General features: G+C 43.3%; 1 protein-coding gene across 2 annotated transcripts in view; it reads right to left on the bottom strand.

The window, feature by feature from the left end:
- Positions 1-15,012, bottom strand: part of CDH13 (cadherin 13) — a 1,019,154-nt gene that overhangs the window by 474,246 nt on the left and 529,896 nt on the right. Inside the window, exon 1 of one of the 2 annotated variants that reach the window (XM_061386854.1) lies at positions 8,436-8,528. The exons of the other annotated variant lie outside the window; for it this stretch is intronic. The gene's annotated coding sequence lies outside the window, so the exon portion shown is untranslated. Of the gene's footprint in view, positions 1-8,435; positions 8,529-15,012 lie in introns of those variants that run through there. 2 annotated transcript variants of the gene reach the window in all.

Raw genomic sequence — 15,012 nt, 5'->3', positions numbered from 1 at the left:
GAACATTATTATTCATACTTAATGAATGAAATCAATGAGACTCAGAGAGATTAAGCAAGTTTGCCACAGTCACAGTTATTAAAGAAACAAGGAGGGTATTCAGAAACCATCTTCCATGTCTCTAGAGGCACAGCTCTGCAACATCGCTGTGTCTGGATTTACTTCAAGGGAATTCCCTATTGGTAGTCAGCCTTGATTAGACATTTAAAGAATAAATTGAAAAGGTAAAGATATAGGAAGGCAATTCCAGGCAGACAGAGCAACATAGACAGGCAACAGGCAGGTGAGAGAGCTTAGAAAATTCAGAATGGCTTGAGAAGAGGTGAGGTTGAGAGGTATATTAGGAGCCAAACTATGTTGCTTTGTTTTGATGTCATCTGAAAGTATCCAACTAAAGAGAAAACCATTATTTGCATAGGTTAGTTCTAAAGTTCTACCAAGTATTCATGTATATGTAATATCCATTTTCCATCCATATCTGCAAACAAATTTGATTATAACATTTTAAAGGTCACAAACGTAATAGATACTCAGAACATACAGATAAAAGAAAGCTAATACTGATCTGGCTGTCATCAATTTACAACTAAACAGGTACCTATTGGGCTGTGGTCAACTGAGCTTGGAGGGTTTGGGTGGCTGAACCAGAAACGTGCCTTCTAGTGGAATGAGGAAGAGCTGTGGTGGTGGGGGCGGGGGGTGCGTTTCCGGGACCACCATGCCTGCAATTCTGATGGCTGCCACCAGGTGGCAGTGGAGCCTAAGGCAGCATGAGCCTTGTGCTAAGGCTCCTCTGCCAGGACTGGTGGAGTAGGAGCACAGTCCATATGGCAGTACAGGTTTTTCTTTTTTTTTCCCTCTGATTTAAGATATTCTTTATTAAAATACACTGAGTGTTCTGATTAAACATCAATTACCTCTGTTTGCATTTTTTAAATTAACAGAAAATATCATCCAAAGCAAGACTAAAAATAAGGTATGCGATATCTTCTGATGAAAAGAATTTTCACTGTCACTGCTTGACTAGATTTAATCCAAATGACATTATCCCCACTGCTTGGAAGCTCCACGAGGTCAACAGCCTCAGCATATCGGGTTCGCCACTGGATCCCAGTGCCTGGCAAAGTTCCTGGCATACAGTGGAACCAAGGCCAATATCTGTTTAATGAGGAGCTCAGTGATTAGACAAACATATGTCCCCATCCTGGCTCGGCCAATGATCAGCCTGTGGCCTTGAACGTCATCCTTTGCCTCTTTGGCTCTTGATTTCCTTATCTGTAAAATGAGGATAATGCCAATTATTTCCCAGGGTTGGATGAGATAGCATGTGCAAAATACACCCCTGGCACATAGAAGGGGCTCAATAAACCAGAGTTAATAATGAGAGTATTAAGATGAGACATGGGTTCGATCCCTGATCTGGGGAGATCCTCTGGAGTAGGAGACGGCAACCCACTCCAGTATCCTTGCCTGGAAAATCCTGTTGATGGAGGAGCCTGACAGGCTACAGTCCACGGGGTTGCAAAGAGTTGGAGACGACTAAGGGACTGAACAACAACAAGAAATGATGCTGCTGTTAATAGGTAAGACTGACACCTCCAGGCGTAAACACCACTTAGCTACAATACTAAAAAAATCCCTTTCTAAGGGAGCATATTTCCTTTTCAAACACAAAACTCACACAAGTCTCTGGTTGCAGGAGAGAAGTGTTCTGGAGGAAGATTTACTGTGGGAATGGGCCAATTCTGTTTCTTTATCTCTTACATATTTGCCGTCGTTCCCTTCCCCCTCTTACCACTTTGGCCCAAATATGGATTAAAACCTCTTCCTTTTGCTACCCTATACATGAACTGGTCCTCTCCAAAGACTTCTGTTGGAAAAAAAGACTGGATCTCTTTGCTATCTCCCTTCCAGACTTATTTTAAACACAAAACACTATTAGGAACTCTTAAAAACCTGTTTTCTAGAATGCCAGTAGAGCAAAGTTGGCATTTCTCTAAGTTCCATACTTCCATGAGTTTCAAAGGCACTCCAGGGCTTGGAGAAACCTTGGAGAATAAAGCATGGAAGTGGGTGTCATTCTCCAGGGAAAAGATGGGAGTCTGGGCTCAATTTAGATTTAGGAACTACCCACCAGCTCTCCGGCTTCTTAGTCTCCAGCTGGGGCTTCAGAGAGACCCTGGCCCACTCCAGCCTGAGCTAGAGAGATAGGAGACATGCAGTGGCCACAAAGGAGGCCTCAGCCACACACCAAAGCAAGTCAGGTGGGTTTCCAGACGACCTTTATTATACTAGGTAAACTCCTAAGATTTGTCCAAGTGCTACTGCAGGGCTGTGGTCCCCAAGGCTGTGGTCCTTTTCCTGGTGTTTAAAGTGATGGAATGTAAGAAATCCAGTGCATTCCTGCCCAGAACAATCCTGCCATGAGTCTCTGCTCCTGCAGCAGCTGTTAACACCCATTATACCACATAGGAGGGCTTCACAATTAGCTGGTCTTTCCTATTATTTTCTGTAATTCAACACTTCTTTTCACAGTGGGATTTTTTCCCCCCCTTATTCTCTGAGTTGGAATGAAAAAAATAGCTAGTGATGAGAAAGAACTTGGACCCTGGGTGCCAACTCTCTGAGAAGCGTGTGTAAATAGCACACAGGTCCTGCTGCATACCTGGGCAAAGCCACTTCCCTGGCAGCAGCAGGGATCGCTGGCATGCCAGCTGTACTGGGAGTAGGGGGCATGGCTCAGGCGGGACCAGAGTCCTCTGCACCCTGCGAGGGGCAGGAAATGCAGGGGCTTGGAGCAGCCAGTGCTGCTTGCTGTGAGTTTCAAAGGGCATCCTCATTGCCTACTTCCTACAGAGTGTGGCACATTACAAAGCCAGAGCCCCCTAGGAATCCCATTCCCACATCCATTCTCTGCTGCAAGGGGCCAATGATACCAAGTCGTATGTGTTTTAAAGATACTCTGTGAATGTATATACACACTTATGTACTCATAGACTATATAGCAATTTTGAATATTTTTACATTGAGAGGATCATTTTGTATCAGTTCAGTTCAGTCGCTCAGTTGCATCCCTTTGCGACCCCGTGGACTGCAGCCCGCCAGGCCTCCCTGTCCATCACCAACTCCCGGAGTTTATTCAAATTCACATCCATTGAATCGGTGATGCCATCCAGGCATCTCACCCTCTGTCATTCCCTTCTCCTCCCACCTTCAGTCTTTCCCGGCATCAGGGTCTTTTCCAATGAGTCAGTTCTTCCCATCAGGTGGCCAAAGTATTGGAGTTTCACTTCAGCATCAGTCCTCCCAATGAATATTCAGGACTGATTTCCTTTAGGATGGACTGGTTGGATCTCCTAGCTGTCCAATGGACTGTCAAGAGTCTTCTCCAACACCACAGTTCAAAAGCATCAATTCTTTGGCGCTTAGCTTTCTTTATAGTCCAACTCTCATATCCATACATGACCACTGGAAAAATAATAGCCTTGACTAGATGGACCTTTGTTGGCCAAGTAATGTCTCTGCTTTTTAATATGCTATCTAGGTTGGTCATAACTTTTCTTCCAAAGAGGAAGTGTCTTTTAATTTCATGGCTGCGGTCACCATCTGCAGTGATTTTGGAGCCCAGAAAAATAAAGTCTGTGACTGTTTTCACTGTTTCCCCATCTATTTGCCATGAAGTGGTGGGACCGAATGCCATAATCTTAGTTTTCTGAATGTTGAGAACCTCATGAACAGTATCATTTTGTATAGTATTTTATAATTTTTATATTCAATGTGGTTGGAGGTTATACAAAATATGCAATACTTTATATGTATTATTACATTTGTATGATATAAATATATTTTATACTTCATAGATAGACAGACACAGACTTTGGGGGGAAGAATAACTTTCCATTTATAGAAACACTGCCTAGATACCATAGAGCTCCCACATACTTTTCATCAATTTCTCCTAATATTCACATCTTTCATAACCATGGAACTTGGTCACAACTGAGAAATTAACATTGACATGCGACTCTTAACTAACCAACCTCCAGATTTTATGTATTCAGATTTCACCACACCAATTTTTCTCCTTCTGTCATTTTTCTGACCCCAAAACCTGGAACCCTATTACTTTTAGTCAGTGTGTTTGCCTCCCTACGGGTTCAGACATTTCCTTAATTATGCTGACATCAGTTCCCCCCACTATGGAAAATATATTTGATATATCAAAATGCCATAGTCACCAAGTTCTATATATTCTTTTTAAGACCTTCTAGCCCTGGCCCCCTGCCAGTCTCCAGTACCTGTAATTTAACTCAGATCCTCACTAAGGTTTTTGACTGTTTTGTTAGGGCCAAGAATGGTGCATGGTACACAGTAAGCTTTCACTAAATATTTGCTTTAAGTAAATGAATATCATGGTAGTCTCCTAACAGGCCTCTATGTTTCTGATTCTCTCTTTTCCCTTCCTGTCCTAATTGCAACCAGAATGGTCATTGCAAAATGCAAACACAAATATGGCCAAAGCCGTTTCCAGATTAAGACTTTCGCTGGTTCCCCATTGCTCCCAGGTTAACCAGCTCAGGGCCCTCCTTGATGGGCCTCCACCTGCTCCTTCAGTTCTCTCTTTTGCTGCCACCAACTGTGAGCCACGAGCTTTCTGAACTTTGTCCACTTTCTCTGGACCTGGGTTGGTCGGACTCCTATCTTTCACCCTGTCTGCTGGAGTCCCTCCTGGTCTTCCTGGACTCAGCCCGCTCACTGGAGCTTCTCCTGACCCTCTGCCCCACTCCAAGGAGGCAGCCTCATCTTCTGGTCCCAGCCCTGCTCGCCACTGGGGTCCGTTAAGGCACAGAGAGCAGATGGCCCCTGGGTTGGGGGTGGTAATTGTCCCTTGGGCTATTTATTTCTTATTCTTTTAACATTTCCTGGGTTTGGAACATAGAAGACACTTGACTACAGCTTTGAAAAAAATTACAACTTTGTTTGCATGTTTTATATGATCATAAAATGCTTCATAAACTCATAAATTAAAATCTATTGTACTAACTTTTTTGTATGTGTGAAAATGTGGTCACTTTGTCTATGTAATATCAGTATCTTCTCATTTCTCTTTTTCCAAGCCCTCAGGCAGTGGTAACGCCCAGGAATCATTAAGGGACCGAGGACACTCCCCCATCCTAATAACCTGCAAAGGGCCAACATTGTGTGAAGACCCTCTGTCTGAGCAAGCACTGCTCATGGTGTGAAGTGGCTCCAACACAAATTCCCCAGCACTTCTTCACTGTCACAGCCAGCTAAATGGATGCTCCAATCCTACCTATTTAGAAAATCAGGAGATACTTGTTTTCAAAGGATAGAAGACTCTACATATATAAGCAATATGGTCAAAGGATAAAAAACTAGAAAATAATCAGACCCCTCACCCACAAATTTTCAAAGGGAAATGAATCACATGTGAACAGTATAGGTCTTTGGGAGATAGAGTTAATAGGGTAATATTTTTTTTTCCTTCACTTTAGGATACTTTTGACTTCATAAGATGAACCTATATTACTTGCTATACAGTAAAAAATTAACCCCAAAACAACTTTTTTTAAACATGTAAGACTAATCACTGGAGCTTGGGGTATATACTAATTTAGAAGATGTTTTCTGCTCCACATTAAGTAGGAAAAAACTCATGTATGCCTTTACCTATAGTTATTAGAAGACATTTGTTTTGTCCAGTAGGTTGGTTCTCTAAGGTGATTTGTAAGCAGCAATTAATTCTCTACTGTGGTTTAGTCCTTGACATGCCTTTGAACTTGAAGATACTTAGCCATTCAGCAATCCAGGCAGCTGTTAGATCCATGCCCTTCTCTCACTCTCACGCTGCTCAATGAGTTTCAACCATTAGGTCATAAATCAACAAGGGGAACTAAGGCAAACCCAAAGCCAAGAGTTCCAAAATCCCTGGTGGAGAATCACAGAACCCACGCTCTGGCCATCCACCAAGGTAGGATGAGAAGCAGAGACCCGCAGCACAGACCAGGGGCTCTTGTACCAGCAGGCTGTGCTCACCACCAAATTCAAATGGCTTGTGCCCTCCCATGGAGGGGGTTAAAGGTATGGGCAGGATGGAACACTCAGGAAGGAAAAACAAACCCCAGTAACACAGCATGAGGGGAAATCTGAACCCACTACCCTGACCATTTATCAGCACTGTCACTGCAGCAGCTTTGATATCCTTCTTTTTTAAGAAAGGATTTAAGATTAGGCCTGAACTCAGCTTAATCCACTGAGTTCCACAGAATTCAGTGTTAACTGGAGAAGGGGGTAGGTGAGCTTTATTTTCTGATAGTTACAATCTTTTGGTTACTGTCTATAGTCCATAGAAAAATTTTTAAGGAGAATATTTCTTAATTTACAAGTATTTCCCACATTTAAAATTTTTACTTCCACCTTACCAGAGAATAATGTGGTTTATGAAACTTCTACTCTTGAAGATTTTAAAAAATTTTTTCACAGCCAAGTACAATGTCATCTTTGCTAAACGATCCTCTGATGCATAGAAAGAATGACTATTCTGCAGCATTATTCATGGTAGCCAAAAAGTGGAAGGAAACCACGTGTCCACCAATGGACAAATGGATGAATAAAATGTGGAACATCCATAAAATGGAATATCATTACTCAAACTTAAAAATGAGGAGAATTCTAACACATGCTACCATGTGGATAAAACTTGAAGACATTATGTTAAGTGAAATAATTCAGCCACAAGAGGACCAATATTATATGTATATTTAAATATACATATTTACATGCATAATTGGCACAATGCTACTCTCACTGAGGGAACTCGGTTTATATTTGTTAATATATTCCAAACTGATAGCACCACTCACTCACCTTGATGGTCTGTTTCTCTGCTGTGATTTTTTTTTTAATTAATTTTTATTGGAGTATTTCCATGACTTTTAATAAGATGCTTCCTTATTGATTACAATTTCCTTTATTACCTCCCTACCTTCTTTCCTTCTATTCACAATATTTATTGACCATTCATGAGTTCCAGAGTGTTTAAGGGTCATAGTTCAATAATCTATGAAGCCCACATTATGCAATATGGGAGATTTGCTAAAAGAAGCCACAGCAGATCAGAGAAAGCAGAAGTCATCTTTGGGTCACTGGGTCACTGTGCCTTGTCTGGGCCCAAAGTCCATTCACTACCCATCAGTATCACACTTCCACGTCTCTTTATTGTCCAAGAGAATAACTGGGATCCTTATATGTCCCTTTCTGAATTTCTGGTTTCTTAGTGCAGACTATGAGTTTCACCCCCTGCTCATTGGGCCCCTTGACTTTGCCTCCTGTGGTTCTACCAAAAATCAAGATGTCCCACACTGCCTTTCCTCCAAAATCAAGATGGTCCTGGAACCTCTGGTGAGAAATCTAGATTTTCTATACCTGCTGTCTCTTTATTTATGAATCAGATTTATAGTAGTGGGGAGTAGTCACCAAGGCTGTTCCTAAATAATCTGCTCCTCTTCTGGGCACATAGTAGGACTATACTTTCGCAGTCAACTAAAGGTGATTGTGGCCACAGGACTTGCTTTAGCCAATGAAGTGAGAGTGAAAGTTACCAAAACACCAGTGCATGTGCCCAATTCACAGTAGAGGCCAAACAATACCAAAACGTCAGAGTCTGGAACAGAGAAATGTTTACTGCAGGACTCTGCAGGGAAACAGGTGGCTCATACCTTAAAAACCCCAAACTGCCTGAAAACTGTCAGCAAAGCCCTTTTATAGCAAAGGTGAGGGTGGGGCATGGTTATTTGTTGCAAACATGTTGGTGTCAGATCTTTTGTTTTTTCTTTTTTAAATTTATTTTTTAGTTAGTGGAAAATTGCTTTACAATGTTGTGTTGGTTTCTGCCATACAACGATGAGAATCATGGTCAGGTAACAACAGTCCTCTAAACTCCCACCAAAACAAATGGTATTCTCTGTTCTGATAAGTACAGGCCAGGTCCCTCAGCACAACTTTCACCCTTCAAGGTCTAGGCCTGGCTGAGAAGAGGGGGTCCCTGAAGGCACTGGTTACCCTGCCCCAAATCATAGGCCCGGCACCCAGTCTGGGTCTTCCTGCCAGCGCCCAGGCCTGGCTGAAGAGGCAGATCTCAGCTGGCAGCTCCCTCAGGGCCAGGTCCCCAGACCTGCCGAGCCACCATTGCTGAGGAGCCAGGTGCCCAGGACGCAATTGGCCTCAGGCTCCTCACACCACCCAGTGGGGGCTGGTCCCAGAGATGGCCGCTGCCATTAGGTCACTGAGGCGGGAATGGGGGAGAGGGTCATCGCCACCTCAAGGCTTGGACCCGGTCACTGGGCAGCCTTGGTGAGGGCTCTGAACTCCTGCGGGACACAGCCCCCGGTCTGTTCCCTGGGCCCCCAACTCACCCGCTGCGCGAGGCTGGGATCCGCCTCTCACCTCACTCTTTGTCTGAGGACCACCACTCTGATAACCTTTGACTGAATGTTCCACTAACGGTCGCTCACTGACAATTGCTGGCTTGGGGGAGGAGCCTATTGCAGCACCGACCAATGGCTGAGCGACCATTAATCCTCTTGAGGTAACCATTGGCTGGTAATGGGCTGAGAGGTAATGGTGCTTGCAGCAACAGCAGTGCTAACGGCTGCGCAAGGCGTATTACCACTTCATAGCCTAACTTACCCTGACTAAAGCACAGAGTGCTTAGGACAATCGGGTTTGCAGCTCGGAGCTCACTAACCATGTGGACATACAGGGAGTCGCGTGGTCTCTCAGCCTACTGCCCTTCCTCTGCCAAATGGGGGAAACCATGCTTATTCTACAAGGGTTATGGTGGATAAGGGTCTGAGAGATATGACAGGCTTAAGTACATAAACATGTTCAAGGCTGTAAGGCAATTGTTCATTTTATGATTATTAAATGGTGGTAATGATGGTGACTATGACAGGCAACTGTTTATTGATCGCTAACACTCCACCACACACTAGTCTAAGTAACTTACACACATTAATCATTTAATCCTTACAACAACTCTGTGGGGTAGGTAGTGGTGGTAATCCCCACTTTACAGAGAAAGAAACCGAATCACACAGACCTCGCCAAAGTCAGCGAGATAATGGCCTTGCATTTGAACCCAAGTATCTAGAGTCTGTGGCTTTAACCCTGACTCCACACATGGCCGACTGGTCAGAGTGCTGGGTGGTGTGCGCAGGCACAGGAGCATCCGAACCTGGCACTGCCGAAGGTGCTCCTGGTCTGGACTCCTGCTGACATACCCACCCCTGAAGACTAGGAGCACAGATATTCATCTCAGGTCTCTGTCAAAGGCAGAGCCAAGATTAAGGGCTTCTAAGTCTCAATTCCCAGATTTATACTTACCCATGGGGTCACCTGTTCCCTCTGTACATCAAATTCCTGGCAGGAACATGCTCAGAGTTTTGTCATAGTAATGGTGCAATTTGGGGGGTTTGCATGCATTCTGCCATCTAAAAGGATAATACATTAATCATGCCCTTGGGTACTCTTGAAATACACACTCGTAATCTCTTACTAACTTGCCGAACTTTCCTTCCTGGCCACTGCTCTGCTCCTCTCCCTTCCATCAGCTTAGATTTTTATGGTTCCCAAAGAAATATTAAACCAAATATTTATGCACTCATCTGAACTACAGTTCAGAGAAAGCAATGTAACAAAATCAGCATTATGAACCTGGAGCTAGTCCCATTTGGAAGTAATAAACAGGAACAATTGAACAATTTCTCCCTGGAAACATGTGTTGGCTGCCCTTTCACTGAGGATTTCAACGCTTATTCTTATTATTCTTATAATTCAGGGAAAATTTTAATGTTAAATCTGATGCTTGGAAACACAAGCAGGGTCAAACATAAATATACAATTTCAATCATTTTCAACTGAAAGCCTGACATTCTATTCGGCTTTGCATGAGCTTCAGTTAGAAGAACCTGTGCAAACTGAGCTTTCAAGTGTCCCATTCTCTGAAGCAGCTACTCTTGCCCACAATAGGATCACACCTGACTAAAATCTTTCAAGGCCATCCCCCCACACACCATTACTTTCAGGAAAAATTCAGGCTCCCCCAGAAATGCATTCAAGACTGTTTATAGCCTGTTCCCTGCCTTTGTCTTCAGCCTCAAGTGTCACTGTGTCTGTACACATCTCCTCTGCTGCCATTTCCCCAAATTGCCAGGCTTGAAATTACCCATTTCAGCCCTGGGCTTGCCTCTTCTAACCCACAGGCTCCTATACAAAAGCAGAGCCTGGACAAACACATCATCTCTTTCTTGATCCTGGGGTTGGGACAGGAAGAGATGGAGTCAGTTGGCTGAGGGCTGTGGACCCTTAATGTCTTGTCAGCTTGAAAGCTGAGTCTATGTTTTGGGGAGACCCAATTGGGCCAGAAGTGCAGACCTTGACAAAGAAAACAATCCACTTGGGAAATTAAAAAAGAGAGTAGTGAATAATTTTGTGTATGTGAAGCCAGTTCAGGCTCAAGCATGGTATGTTACCACCCTGCATCTGGTGAACGACCCACTTCAGCATGACTTAATCTGATGCCTCAGCCTTGGTCTCCAAATTACACTGGCAGACGGAACTATCACAGTCCCCTTTCCCAGTGGTGGCTGGTGAATGGCTGTAATTCACCAGGACCCTACCAAATGGAACTTGTATGACTCATTCCATCATTGTCTCTCAATTCTTTAATTACATTCATCTCTTCAGAGAAGACTTCCGTGACCACCTTATTAAAAAAGAAAGAAAAACAGTGGCTCCTCCCAACATCATCCTCTATAACCATTTTGGTTTTCTTCACAGAATCATCACCTGACATAGTTATCTGTTTGTTATATTTCTTTACCATTAAAATATATGCTCCATGGTATCCGGGGTTTCTGTTTGTTGTTGTGAACAGTGCATGGTGAATAATAGACACTTAATTACTTACTAATAAATTAAGAAGTTATGTAAAGGGAAGATGAATGAGAGAGAAATGGTCAGAGAAAAAATAAAATTCTAAAAGATCATAAATCAGTGAACTTGCACAGCTACCCTGGTTTCAAAATGGCTTATCAGTTTCTGGTCAAGGACCGTCTTTGCTCCTGGGCTTGGATTCTGAGGGGTGCTCTGGTATCCTCCAAATAAAGTCATCTCCTAATTAAATCATCCCAATGAGACATCCGAATTTAAAAATAGAGCAGTGTGCTCTCTAAACACAGGCCCACGGATGTGATGAGATCAACTTAGGTAAACATCTTGCTTCTTATGGAGCTTCCAACTGCACAAAGTATGGATTTTCCAAAGGAAGGCCAACAAGAGAGAACCATACAAGCTGAGTCATTGAAGACTCTGGCAAAGCATTGTAGAAGATCACAAGCAATGGAAAAATCTTGGTGGGGTTGTGAGAGTGGGCTTCAGGCTCCTCTCAAGTCATGATAACAAATCCTCTAAACAGCCATGGGTCAACATAACTCCCCAGTAACTTCCCTGTGGGTGATGACCCCCAAGCAGATGATGCTGTAGAGTGTCCATCTGAGGGATACATGTGAGGAAGGGACCCGCGAGGAAGTACATTTTTGAGAGAGAAGCCAGGTGGTCTGTTCTCTAGAAGATGAACAAGGTGGAGCCCCTTAAATGACTAGAATGTAGGAAGATGGGGGTGGGAAGCACAGTTTGGGGTATCATCTAAATACCTGCAGAAAAAGAGATTGGCTTCATTCTGTTGTTTTTGAAAGAGTCAAGATACAGAACAGATAGATTTCAGCTCAAAAGAAGGAACATGTCCAGAGTTTAAAGAGCTTAAGCTGATGGCATGGGCAGCCTGGTGATGGAGAAGGCTGCCATTGGTGCGTTCAAGCTCACACCTCATCTGGTGGATAAGGTAGAGGGTGACCAATATCAGATAGACTCTGAGGTGCTTTCTTACTTACAGCTGCTGCGATTCCTTGAGTTTGAACCCAGAGCAGCTCTGAGCGTGTGTGGATCAGCACTCTGTGAGGTAGGCAAGAGATGAGGTGCTGTCCAGGGATCTCTGTTTAAACTGAGCGCAGCTACTCTCTAGACAGTGTATTAAAAAACAGAGATATCACTTTACTGACAAAGGTCCATATAGTCAAAACTATGGTTTTTCCAGTAGTCATGTATGGATGTGTGAGTTGGACCACAAAGAAGGTTGAGCACTGAAGAATTAGTGCTTTTGAATTGTGGTGCTGAAGAAGACTCTTGAGAGTCCCTTGGACAACAAGGAGATCAAATCAGTCAATCATAAAGGCAATCAACCCTGAATATTCATTGGAAGGACTGATGTTGAAGCTGATACCCCAATACTTTGGCCACCTGATGTGAAGAGCCGACTCATTTGAAAAGACCCTGATGCTGGGAAAGATTGAGGGCAGGACGAGAAGGGGACAATAGAGGATGAGACGGTTAGATAGCATCACAAACTCAATGGACGTGAATTTGAGCAAACTGTGGGAGATAGTGGAGGACAGAGGAGCCTGGTTTGCTGCAGTCCATAGGGTTGCAAAGAGTCATACGTGACTTAGCGACTGAACAACAACAGCCACTCTCTCTCCATCGGGTGGGCAAGGATTCTGTTTCACTCCCCATGCCTCCATTTCTCTAGGTGCTGCATGGTATGTATCATTTCCCCTCTGTGGTTCGATGGCTCTAACATGTCCTTGGGTTTTGACCTTAAGCAAATCTTTTCACCCATCTTTTCCCTCCTAGATAACTGAGGACAAGAGACCCACGCCCCTGAGGTTCTGGTGAGTAGAGTACAGTGGCTGGCACACACCAGGCATTCAATCAATGCCAACGATTCTCTTCTGAACACATCTAGCCACAACACCATGTCAGTATCAGGATGACTTTTAATAATTATAAATTACTAATTTTAATAATTACATGCATTTTTAAAAACCTTTGAGTTGGTTTCCTAGGTAATAGCTGCCTTCATTTGAGATCTTAAAATGCCAGGTACCACACTAGAGCTTTATGTGCATTCTGCCAGGAAGTTAACTATTATTTCTATTTTATAGATGGGGAAAGAGAGACTTAGTAAGGTGAAGTCATCTGTCCAACTGGATTACACAGCTGGCGTGGGGACAGGGTGGGACAGGGACACTTCTGAGACCAGCTTAGCCAAACCAGAACTCCAGGTGTGGGTCTGACGCCAACTCCTGGCTGCTGGGTTCCCCATGGCTCAGCCAGATGCCTCCACAAGGAGCGAGGCTGGTTGTTCCGAGGCCGGGGCTGGATCATGACGGGGCTGGCTGGGCCTTCTTTGTGGGGCTCCTGTTCAACAGACCAGCCGGCTCAGACCCCACACCGTGTGGCACAGCGGGTTCTCCCTGTTACAGGGCCCAGGGCCCCAGCCCATATGTGCAGATGCACATGCCACAAGATGGAAAATGAATGCCCGCACAGTCCTGGGGCTTTCTGACTTGAAGCCAAACAAATTTACTCAGGCTCATTTGTCAGCTGCCTTAACCCACCTCCCTCCTATCCTAGCTTGTCCCGCCTTCCAAGTTCCTTAGTTGGTACAAGCTTATCACAAAAGTAAATCAAAATGTTCTCAAGAGGAGAAGAAAAGATAAAAGCAAAAAATGCAACATCCCCAAAAGAGAAATATTTTTTATAGTTCCACAACTCTAGCAATTCTGTCTTAAAAAAAAAAATCCATTATTTAATTTTAGTACCATGGAGGTGCTAGTGATGAATAATGGCTCCTCTTCTGCCTTCTAGTATTTCTAAAATATTAATACTGGTTGGATACCTCTCCTAAGGGGAAGCAGGAGTTGAATCTTTTATAGGCTCCTGAGCCCTATTCACACACTATGCATTTATTCCATTACTACCAATCATACGCTCTGGGCTTTTCAAATTATATCTGCACCAAAGGATGGAGACCACACAGTAGGTGGAAAGGGTAAAATGTGTTGCTAAATAGTCCCTTTCTCATTATTTTCTTCGTCTAAGTCTTTACTCTTTCATTATCCATCGAGACATACCTCTTGACTACACTAGACTTGGGCTGTGAATCATGAATAGAATCTGCAGCGAGGCATCCAACTTCATAGCTGTTTCCCCTTACGTCAGATGCCCATCAAAGCTAACGACAGTTCATTTCATCTGTAGCTTCAAATTGTCCATGTGAAGCTTTGGACACTGAGCCCCAACCTATTTGCTCTTGAGCGTGTCAAGATTTGGTGTCTGAGTGTGTGGCTCGTACACATAGTGTATGTATGTGTGCCTTGCCTATCTTTATACTCAGGGTCAAAGAGAAGAAGAAATAAGGAGCTTGTTTCAGAACACACTAAACACTACTGTAAATTGCTGTATTAGCAAATGAACTTTTTTTAAAAGAAAAATCAGGTTTGTTTTATTCCTCTTTATAAAACGAATACATGTACACTAAGAAAAAGTTGGAAAGAAAAGCCAAGGTAAAAGGTAAAAACCAAGGCAAAGGAAAAAGAGATATTTGATGATGATATCCCCCTTAGTACTTACAAACATTTTACCATTATAAATTAGTCTTTTAAATGCACACAATTGCATAAATATATTTTACTGATTTTTTTTTAAATTTTGGGATAATTATAGATTCACATGCAGTTGCAAGAAATACTCTTTACCCCTTTCCCCCCAAAGGTACCATTTCATAAAACTATCATACAATCGCACAATCAGGATACTGACACTGACGCAACTCAGTGATCTTATCAGGGCTCCGTTTTATTTGTGTGTCTACGTGTTCATTTAGTTCTGTGTCACTTTTGTCACACGTGTAGGCAATGTATCTGTCACCACCATTAAGCTACAGAACAGCTCCATCACCTGGGGATCAAGTTGCTGTTTATAAACATGCTCACCTCTCTCCCATATATCACTTCTCCCCCATATCCAGAGATCCTACAACCACTAACCTGTTCTCAGTTTCCATAATTCTGTCATTTAGGAAATATCATA

The sequence above is a fragment of the Bos javanicus genome, chromosome 18 (genome assembly GCF_032452875.1).
Source record: "Bos javanicus breed banteng chromosome 18, ARS-OSU_banteng_1.0, whole genome shotgun sequence".
Taxonomy (NCBI): Eukaryota; Metazoa; Chordata; class Mammalia; order Artiodactyla; family Bovidae; genus Bos; species Bos javanicus.
This window is presented reverse-complemented; position numbering and strand designations above follow the sequence as displayed.